Source organism: Marmota marmota, unplaced genomic scaffold (assembly GCF_001458135.2).
Source record: "Marmota marmota marmota unplaced genomic scaffold, marMar, whole genome shotgun sequence".
NCBI classification, from domain to species: Eukaryota; Metazoa; Chordata; class Mammalia; order Rodentia; family Sciuridae; genus Marmota; species Marmota marmota.
The window spans coordinates 65,417,567-65,428,937 of NW_026000174.1; the positions used below are offsets into that span (position 1 = coordinate 65,417,567).

The 11,371-nt window shown below is 34.3% G+C and overlaps 1 protein-coding gene across 1 annotated transcript in view; it reads left to right on the forward strand.

The window, feature by feature from the left end:
* The window catches only part of LOC107135943 (solute carrier family 22 member 9-like), a 47,989-nt gene that overhangs the window by 19,486 nt on the left and 17,132 nt on the right, over nucleotides 1-11,371 (forward strand). The window lies entirely within an intron of this gene.

Consider the following 11,371-nt stretch of genomic DNA (forward strand, 5'->3'; position numbering starts at 1 on the left):
ATTTCTCTCCATTTAGAATGATGTTGGCCTTGGGTTTAGCATAGATAACTTTTACAATGTCAATGTATGTTCTTACTATCCCTAGTTCTTCTATTGTTTTGAAAATGAGTGGATGCTACATTTTGTCAAATGCTTTTTCTGTATCTATTGAGATAATCATGTGATTCTTGTTTCTAAGTTTATTGATGTGATTAATTATGTTTATTGATTTCCATGTATTCAAACAAATTTGAATTCCTGTGATAAACCTCACTTTATCATGGTGCTCTATCTTTTCAAATTTTTTATTTGTTTTAATTAGTTATACATGAGAGAGAATGCACTTTGATACATTGTATAAATTGGAGTATAATTTCTCATTCTTCTTGTACATAATGGGGAACCACACCAGTTGTATAGTTATATATGTACATAGGTTAATAATTTCTGATTCATTCTTCTAAACTTTTTACCCCCCATACCCCCCTCCTTCCTTCACTCCCCTCTATCTTAACTAAATCGATTCTTCCCTACCCACCACCTCTGTAGTGAATTCTCATCCACAAAGTAGAGCAAACCTCTAGCTTTTGGTTATTGGGGATTGGCTTATTTCACTTAGCATGATATTCTCCAGCTCCATCCACTCACTGGTAAATGACATAATTTCTTTCATTCATATATATATATATATATATATATATATATATCTATATATATCTTACATATTTTTATTCATTCATCTGTTGAAGGGGACCATTTGGTTCCAAATTGTGCTATTAGGCTGCTATAAAAGTTTGATGTAGCTGCATCACTGCAATACACTTGTTTTAAGTCCTTTGGGTATGAACTGAGAGGTGGGATAGATGGTTCAAATGGTGGTTCCCTTCAAAGTTTTCTGAGAATCTTCATATTGCTTTCCAGAGTGGTTGCACTGATTTGCATTCCCATCAGCAATGTTCCCCCCCATATCCTTGCAAACTTCTATCCTTGTTTTTATTCTTCACAATTGCCATTCTGTCTGGTGTGAGATAAATCTTAAAGTAGTTTTGATTTGCATTTCTCTAATTGCTAGTGATGGTGAACGTTTTACATATATTTGATGATTGACTGTATTTTGACTTCTGTGAAGTGTATGTTTAGTTCCTTAGCTCATTTATTGATTGGGTTACTTTTTTTTTGGTGTTAAGTTTTTTGGGTTCTTATATATATCCCAGAGATTAATGCTCTCTCTGAGGTGCTGGTGACACAGATTTCAAAGATTTCTTCCATTCTCTAGGCTCTCTCTTCATGTAATTGAATGTTTCCATTCCTGAGAAGAAGCTTTCTGGTTTAAATTCACCCCACTTATGGTATTCTTGATTTTACTTCTTGTGCTTTAGGAATCTTGTTAAAGAAGTTAGATCCTAAGCTGACATGATGAAGATTTGAGCCTACTTTTTCTTCTATTAGGCACAGAGTCTCATTAATATTTTTTTTGTGATTTGCCAGTATTTTCTTAAGAATTTTTTCATCTAAATTCATTAGGGATAATGGTCTGATATTTTCTTTACTTGATGGGTCTTTGTCTGGTTTTGGTATCAGGATTATAGAATGAGTGTGGAAGATTTCCCTTCATTTCTATTTTGTGGCATAATTTGAAGAGAATAGGTGTGATTTCTTTGAAGGTCTGGTAGACTTCATCTGAGAAACCATATGGTCCTGAGCTTTTCTTTCTTGATAGTTTTTATGGCATCTTCAATTTCATTACTTGAAATTGATTCATTTAAATTTTGTATGTCCTCCTGATGCAGTTTTTGTAGGTTATATATCTCTAGAAAATTGTCAATGTCATTAAGATTTGCTATTTTATTAGAGTATAAATTTAATAGTTTCTGGTTATCATCTGTATTTCAGTAGTGTCTGTTGTGACATTTCCTTTTTCATTAAGAATTTTAGTAATTTGAGTTTTCTCTCTCTTTCTATTTATTAGCTTGGCTAAGGGTTCATCAATATAATCGATTTTTTTTCCCCAAAGGACAAAGTTTTCCCTTCTGTTGATTTTTTGGATTTTTTGTTTTGATTTCATTGATTTCAGCTCTGATTTTAATTATTTCTTTTCTTCTAATGTTGATTTATTGTAGGGCTTTGAGATATAATGTTATGTTATTTATTTGTTGACTTTCTATTTTTAAGGAATGAGGATTATTAGGACTGCTTTCATAGTGTCCTGGAGATTTTGATAGGTTGTTTCACTATTCTCATTTACCTGTATTTTAAAATTTTATCCCTGATTTCTTCTGCTATCTGTTTGTCATTCAATAACATATTATCTTGTCTCCATGTGCTTCAGTAGCTTCTATTTTTAATTTATCATTAATTTATAATTTTATTTTATGCAAAGGATCATCTTTGTTTTTTGTATTTGCTAACAGTTTCTGTATGACCTATAAAATGGTCTATTTTAGAGAAGGATCTGTGTTCTGCTGAGGTAAAAAGTGATTCAGCCTTTGATGGATGAAATATTTTATATATGTCTGTTAAATCTAAATTTTAGATTGTATTTCTATAGCTTTTTTATTTAGTTTTTATTTTGATGATATCCAGTGGTGAGAGAGATGTGTTAAAGTCTCACAGTATTATTATGTTTTATTCTATTTCATTCTTAACATTGACAATGTTTTTTTCGATGTACATTGATGTTCCATTATTTGAAGCAAAAATATTTATTATTATTATATCTTGTTGATGTATAATTCCTTTAAGCTGTATGAAGTGTTCTTCTTTGTCCCTTCTAATTAAGTTAGGCAAAGTTCACTTTATCTCTTTTGAGCATCTAAACTCCTTCTTGTCATGAGATTTGTGTGTATGATGTGTTTTTTCCCATGTTTTTATATTCAGTTTGTGGACGTATTTCCATATTATATGAGTATTGTGGAGACAGCACATTTTTGGGTCTTGTTTTTTAATCCAATCTGCCAGTCTGTCTTTTGATTGATGAGTTTAGGCCATTAACATTCATTGCTATTATTGAGAAGTGATTTTTACTATCTGCGATGTTGATTTATTTCTGCTTTTGACTTTGAATTAGTTTCTCCATTGATTCACTGTTCTTTTAGTGTACTTCCTCTATTTGCTGGTTTTCATTTTTTATTTTTGATTTCTTCTTCATGACCTCTCTTATTTAGTATGTTTTGTAGTGCAGGCTTTCTAGTTGTGAATTCCTTTAACTTTTGTTTATAATGGAAGGTTTTTTAATTCCAAAATCAATTCTGAAGCTTAATTGCTTAGTGTTTTGGGGCATAGTATTCTTGGCTGGCATCCATTTTTATCAGAGCTTGTTATATATTAATCCAGGACCTACTAGCTTTAAGGGTCTGGGTTGAGAGATCAGCTGAGATCTGGATTGGTTTTCTTCTAAGTGTTACCTTTAATTTTTCTCTGACAGCCTTTAAAATTCGATCTTTATTTCATATGGTAGGTATCTTCATAATCATGTGTCTTTGTGTGGGGCTGTTTTAATTTTGTATATTGGGGTCCTGTAAGCCTCCTGTATTTGATTTTTCCTTTTAATTTTTTAGCTTTTGGAAAATTTCTGATGTTATTTCAGTGAAAAGTCTGTGCATTCCTTTGGTTTGTATCTCCAAGCCTTCATTTACCTTAATAGGTGTTAAATTTGGTCTATTCAGATTATCCCATATTTCTTGTAAGTTCTGTTTGTGGTCTTTTAACATCTTTTCTTCATGGTCAACTTTGTTTTCAATATTATGTGTTGCCTTTGTTGCCTGAAACTCCATCTTCCAAGTGATCTAGTCTGATTGTAATGTTTTCCAATGAATATTTAATTTGGTTTGTGGATTCCTTCATTTCACATGTTTCTACTTTTTATTTTAGAATTTCTATCTCCTTATTGAAGTGATATTTCACTTTTTTGCATTTTCTCTCTGATTTCTCTCCTTATATCATCCTTCACTTTGCAGATCAGTTTAGCTATGTAGATTCTAAACTCCTTCTCTGGAATTTCTTTCACTGTGGTGTGGAATGGTTTCTGTTATTGGAGTATCTTGGTTTGTGTGGTGTGATTTGCTACCTTGTCTTTTCATTTTGTTTGTGCACCTACCCATCTAACAGTATGGATTTGAGGTAGTGGAGTTTCAACTCTGCGGACTTCTGGTGTCCCTGAACATTTACAGTATATCACTGCTTAGTGGGAAACAAATAATAACAATTACCAATAGACAGAAATCATATGATCAGTTTTGTCTACAATAAAAACAGCAAGATTCCAAAAGGATTTACAATTTCAAATGGTGGACAGGGAGAGAACAGAGTGATATAGGATGTTTTGATTATGAAGGAGGAGGAGAGAAGATAGAAGTAAAAAAATAAAGAGTGAAAACAATGCTGATTGGCTGATAGTGGAAGAAAATAGAGAAAGAGAATCAAGGGGTTTCCTTCGTAAGAGAAAAAATACGGATAGAGTAAAAATTTAAAAAAATAACAAATACAAATAAAAGAATATAAAGCAAACCTAATATACTAATCAAACATCCTAGTCCTCAAAAAACTGAACCATAAAATATAACTGGCTTCAAAATGCTAGAAAAGAGGGGGAAAAACAAATATGAGCATATATAAATATCTATGAATCACAATTAAACTGAAAAAAGAATTGAAGAAAACAAAAAGAAAAAAATTTCAATGAAAAGTTAATTAATTCTTTACATTAAACTTCAAAATATTCTCAGTTTCTTTTCTCAGCAGTTTTAGGTGGTCATCTGGAGCATGATGGTCCACCTTTAGGATTGCTGGAGTGAGAGAGGTAATCCCATAGGTGGAATGACTGGAGGGAAGGTTTAAACTTAAGCAGACTCAAGGCTCTTCACTGAATGCCAATTGGTCTGGCTATTTAAAAACAGTACACCTCCAGGGCCCAGCCATTGCTGGTGTACACTGGAAGAATGTACTCCAGGGAACTCCCCTGGATTCCGCTTCTGTGGAGGAGGAGCAAATTCTTAGTGCAGTATGTCACCTTCAGACAACACATTTTCCTGTCTTGGGTTAAGTCTCCAAACTCAATCACTCTTGCCCCTGCCCTTCTGAATTTCTGGCCAGACATGTGTCTCTCAGCCAGTTCTGCAAGCAACCAGATTGTAGGGGGAGGGGTAGAACCAAGTTGGTTTCCACAACCAGTTGTCCTCTGTGTAAATCTCTCTCCATGTGTGATTTTCTCCCAGTCACTTAAGCACACTCTTTGTTGTGTAGTTTGTGTTTAATGGGCCTGTATTTCGGGCCAAACTCATGTTAGCTAAGAACTGGCTCCTGCAGCTGGCAGCTCCTGTACTGAGGCAGCAAATTGTTTCCTTCTTCTTTCCTCTACATGCTGCCAGGAAAGATGGGGGCTTCTTTCCTGCACAAGAATATTGTGCATCACACCTTTCAGTTTAGTGGGGCAATGTTCTTGATCTCTAAATGCTTTATACCCAGACATGCCTCACCCCTCTAAAATGTAGGCACTTTTTCCTTTCACTTTGCACATGGTGTGTCTGATCTGGCTGCTTCTTCTTGCCCAGCTATGGCAGTGGCTGGAATGCTGGGTATTTTTATTTTATTTTATTATAGCCAACCTCCTGGGTTCTTGATCTGCATTGAATGTCCAGATTTAAATTCCAGTCAATCCCCACTCCTCCCACCCTTTGTGCTGTTGTTGTTGTCCTACCTTGCTGAGAAGCTTCTTGTCTGCTTTCCTGGTTTCATTTCTTGGAGCAGCCAGGAAATCAACCTCTTATATTCTGCCATTTGACAAAAACATGTATAAATATGTAAAAACAAATTCCACTGTGAAGTACAATGTAACAATAAAATGGAAACAGAAGCATAAGAAGCAAAGTTTTTTTTTTTACATTATGTGAATTCAATCTTCACACTATTTTTTTCTTTTGCTGTGCAGAAGCTTTTTAATTTGACACCATCCAATTATGGTTTCTTGGTTTTATCTCTTGAGTTCTTGGAGTTTTATTAATGAAGTCACTGCCTCCTCCTGAATGTGGCAATGTAATCCTTGCATTTTATTCTCTCAGTTGCAACATGTCTGGTCTAATTCCTAGGTCTTTGATCCACTAACTCAAAATTTCTAAGTCTTTGATCCATTAACTCAAAATGGTAACTCAAGACTTTTGTGCAGGGTGAGAGATAAGAATCTAATTTTATTCTTCTACATATGGATATCTAATTTTCCTAGCAAAATGTGTTTAAAATGTTGTCTTTTCTCCAATGTATGTTTTTTGACAACTTTGGCAAGAATCAGATGTATCTGCATGGATTTGTCTCTGTGTCTTCTATTCTTTTCCATTGGCCTTCATGTGTGATTTAACAAGTTTGGTTGCATTTGAATAATTCTCTCACAGTTTGTAGGTTCTAACATTTGAAACAGATACAAAAGTCTGTTTCAAAAATTTCTAATTTGATATAACTTTCCTATGTTCATATACGAATATACCACCAGTGAAACTCCCCATCATGTACAACCAGAAGAATTGGGTCCTAAGTAGGATAAGTTACACTACATATATGTATAATATATCAAAATACATTCTATTTTCATGTATATATAAAATAACTATTTTTTTAAAACTTTATCAACAAATAATCTTAACTTCTCTATGATAATTTATTTAACAACTGACTGATAATAATTAATACCTACAATATCCCCTATATAACTATTTCACTGTAGTTTTCTTTTGTGCTCTAACTTTACTGTAACAATTTGAACCTCTGTATCTCCTCCCTTACCCACCACCTTCCTTGATTGACTTCCCATTTTTCTGTATTTTCTTTATTTTGTATAACATCTTAAATTTTAATGGAATATAAAATTATGAATGTGTAGCTGTTTCATTCTATTCTCTATTGCTGTTCATAGACATTCTTTTGGGAGGGATCAGAGTAATAGAGATCTTTAGAAATTACATTTGTAATATTTGTGAACATATGGCCTAATTTAAAACTATCACTCTTACTTTCTGCTTTCAAAGTGGCATTAAAGTTAAAATTAATAATGGAATTTTTCTGAGCTTATTTGCTAAAGCGAAGATATATCTTCAGATTAAGAGTTATTACAAAAAGATAACTACTCACCAAAATATCCTCCATATCAAAGAGGAAGAGGAGTTTATCTCAACAGATGCACAAGTCTAGGACTTCTCAACATGCGAGGAATGATGCCAGCAAGTCTCCATCCAAATTTACATTTCCTAAATAAAAAAAACCCACACATATTTAAAGGGATGAATTTCCAGAAGGAGACAATAAATGTTGATTATTAAAACAATTAATGAATTAAAAGAAGATATAAGGAACAGATTGAGAGAAAATATATTAGGTGGAAAATCATTTCAATAAAAGATTGATTAAGAAAGAAACTCAATCAGAACTCCTGGAAGTTAAAAACACAATAAATAGAATAAATATTAATTTGGAAGAATCAACAAGAGATTAGATTTTGTAGAAAACAGAGCTTCAGACCTTGAAGACAGGTTATATAAACTTGAATTCTTACAAGCACAAAAATAGAAATAAAATCATTATCAGAATATACAAGAATTATGGGAAAATATTAAGAGGCCAAACTTGACTTTGTGAATTTGATGGTAAATGAATGGATCTGGAGATTATCATGCTAAGTAAAATAAGATAATTCCCCAAACAGCAAAGTCAAATGTTCTCTCTGATATGCAGATGGAAACACACAACAAAGGAAGAAGAATAGAAGTTCAGTGGACTTGACAAAGGGAAATAAAGGGAAGGAGAGGAGATAGGAATAGGAAGGACAGTAGAATGAATTGGACATAATTTTCCCATGTTCATATATGAATATCTGATCAGTGAAACTCCATGTCATATAACACAAAAAGAATGGGTTCTTAATTAGAATAATTTATATTCCATGTACATATAATATGTCAAAATATACTCTAATGTCATGTATATCTTAAAAAAACAAAAGAGAAAAACATCATTGGAATTGAAAAGGGCATGGAGATACAAGCTAATGGTACTAAGAACTTTTCAGCTGAATAATAGAAAAAAATTCAAACCTTAGGTATTAGATGAACATAGACATGTAGAAGTCATATAGAACCAAACATATACAATAACAAAACAAAAATTTCTCTAAGACACATCATAATCAAAATGCTTAATATAGAGAATAAGGATAGAACTTTCAAACTTCAAGGAAAAATGTCAGAGCCAGGCACTGTGGTACATGTATAATCCCAGTGGCTCAGGAGGCCCCTACTTCAAAGCCAGCCTTAGCAACTTATGGAGGCACTAAGCAACTCAGTGAGACCCTGTCTGTAAAAAAATACAAAAAAAATGGATCACTGGTTAAGTGCCTCTGAGTTCAATCCCCAGGAGAGAGAGAGAGAGAGAGAGAGAGAGAGAGAGAGATTAGGACACATTAGAGCTAAACCAATACAGATAACCCCTTAGTTCTTCACACCATTTTAAATCCAGGAAGGCATATAATGAGGCAATCCAATCTCTGAAAGAAAATTTCCAACCAAGATCACTATATACAGCAACACTATCCTTTAGAATCAAGTAAAAAATAAAAACTTCCAAACATGAGAATATACTAAAAAAATTCATGACTGCAAAGCAGCACTACAAAAAATACTTAAAAAAATACTACCCATATAAGAATTTAAAAACAACCCCAACTTGCCTCTAAATGTGGGCTGCCATTTTTTCTCTTTCAGCTTTTAAAATTCGATTTTTATTCTGTGTAGTAGATGGTTAATTTTGATGTACTTTAGGAGGGATGTTTTTTCATCTTATCTATTTGAGGTTTGAAATGCCTCTTGTATTTGGATTTCCACCTCATTATTACAGTTTGGAAAACTTTTTTATATAGTTTCCTGGAAATTTTACACATTTCTTTAGTTTGTATTTTGTTGCCTTCTACACAAAGAGTCTTAGATTTGGGCTATTAATGCTCTCTCTGATTTCTTGTATATTCTGGTCATGATTTGTTACCATTATTTTATTGTTATTTCATTTCTGGTATATTATCTCTTAGTTCATTTTATAGATATAATTTTAGTACACTGAACAATTTAATTATCAACTGGTTTAGTCAGCTTTTTGCCACTGCAAACTAAAGACCCAACAAGAACAATATTAGAGGAGGAAAACTTGATTTGGGGGCTCACGGATTCAGAGGTCTCAATCATTAGATAGCAGGATCCCAACCTCAGGGCTCAAGGTGAGGCTACTCATCATTGCAGAGGTAAGCAGTTCACATGATGAGCAAAAGGCAGAAAGAGAGAGAGAGAGAGAGAGAGAGAGAGAGGGAGAGAGAGAGAGAGAGAGAGAGATCCACTTGCCAGATACAAATACATACCCCAAAACCATGTCCTCAAAACCCACCACTGCAGTTACCACTCAGTCAATGTCTATCAAGGGATTAATTCACTGATTGGGTTAAGACTCTCACAACTCTATCATTTCTCCTCAGAACCTTCTTGCATTTTCTCAAACATAAGATTTGGGGGAACACATCACATCCAAATCATACATAAACTTTCTAAATTCTTTTTCTGGCATTTCCTCCATTATGATATCAATGGGATTAGTTGCATTCTGAGGTATTTGGAGTGACTAGTTCCCTTGCTTTTTCATATTGTTAGAATTCCTTAAGGGGTATTTATCTCTTTTACTTTTATATAAAGAACAATTTCTTGTTATTCTGTGGATTGGGTGAATGTCTTGGTGTCCACATTTCACTCAAGTTAAACTTTCTATTATGTCCAGTATCTAACAGCACAATAAGAAGAGAGAGATTAATTTCAAGTAGTTACAACCAGTTCAGAACAATTTCAAACCAATAAATCTTTAAAAAATTTATTACAAATGTTCTTCAGAAATACACTAGTCTGAGTGGTAAATGGGGGTGATTTTATTTAATTGGTTGATAAATAAGTTAATAAGGAAGCCAAATTATTTTAAGACTATATTTGGCTTTGAACCTTTGTGTGGAGTCTTATCCTGCAGGCTAAATTCTCATGCCCCTAGGATTGAGTAGATGAAGTTCTCGGGTAGGCATGTGGATTTCCAATATCACTGAAGTGTTCTACCCATAGGTCATGGTAGCAGACCACTATGGGTAGATGGTGAATGGAAAGTTTTGTGTAGCCCCCCCACTGGCCACCAAATAATTGTCCATCCCTAAAAGAATTCTGCCCATCTGTTCAATTTTCCTGTCCTTTTCAACTGATCATTCACACCATAGAGTGCAAAGGGAGAGCAGGTTGTACTCTCCTCTGTTTCTGTCATGAATCCCCTGGATCTGCCATTCACTATGATTGTGTTGGGATCATGATTTTTCAGGTGAACTTGAGATAACACAGTAAGCACTGGCTGAGACAAAAAAAGTGGAAGTTTTTGTAAAGAACTCTCAATTTCCTACAGGAAAATGATTCAGCTTAAACTCCTAGAGTTAGATCTCTATTTCTTTATTTACATGAAGCATATTTTGAACACCAGTTCACCCCAGGGCATTTGTATCTGCCAAGTCTAGACTGCCTTTTAAAGGTGTTTATGTGTTGAATTTGTTCACTGTGTTTCTCTTTCCTTTTGTGGTGATGCAGCATCTCTGCTGCTGCCAGGCTCTGGTGTGTTTTCTTATATCCTTTGTTCTCAACACCTGAATTTCTGGGCTTCTCTGACTCTCTGACAGACAAATATTGATTTATAATTACACCCACCTTGTAATTAAGACGTATTACTGTTTATTCAATTCCAAAAATCAGATAAGTGGGAAGTGCTTTCTTCCTCTACTCACCATTTGGGAGCCTCCAAACAACACACGGCTGAACAAGAACTGGATATGAGAAAAAGTCAGCAGAAATATTAAAAATTCTTAGAAAAAAACAAGAATAATTTTAGTCCACGGCCAGCGCAGATGGTGAGAACAGTTTGGTCACATGGGAAAATCCTCAGGGAGTTTAAATTAAAGACAGAGACACCATTTTGTGAGGTTTTACTGAAAAGGGGAGTGGGGGAGAAAAAATGCAAGAGAGTGAGCATGCTAGGGAGAGGGCTTTAATAACTGGGAAACAAAAAATGAAAGAATTCTGGGTGAAAATCCCATCCAATGAAGGTCAAGGGGAGCAGTGTTGCAAGGTCAGTTGCGATGATTGGATCTTTGGGGCAGTGGCGAGACACTCCTCCACACAGACAAACTCTGGAACCCAAGAAGGGTGGGGAAAGCTCTGCCACATTAAAAGTGACTGAGCGCTTCACACCCAGCTGGGGAGGAAACTCAGTCATGTGCAAAGATGGTCTCCCACAAATAATGATACAACATACCAAGAATCTGGGATTCTTAGAATACAGATCTTAAATATAT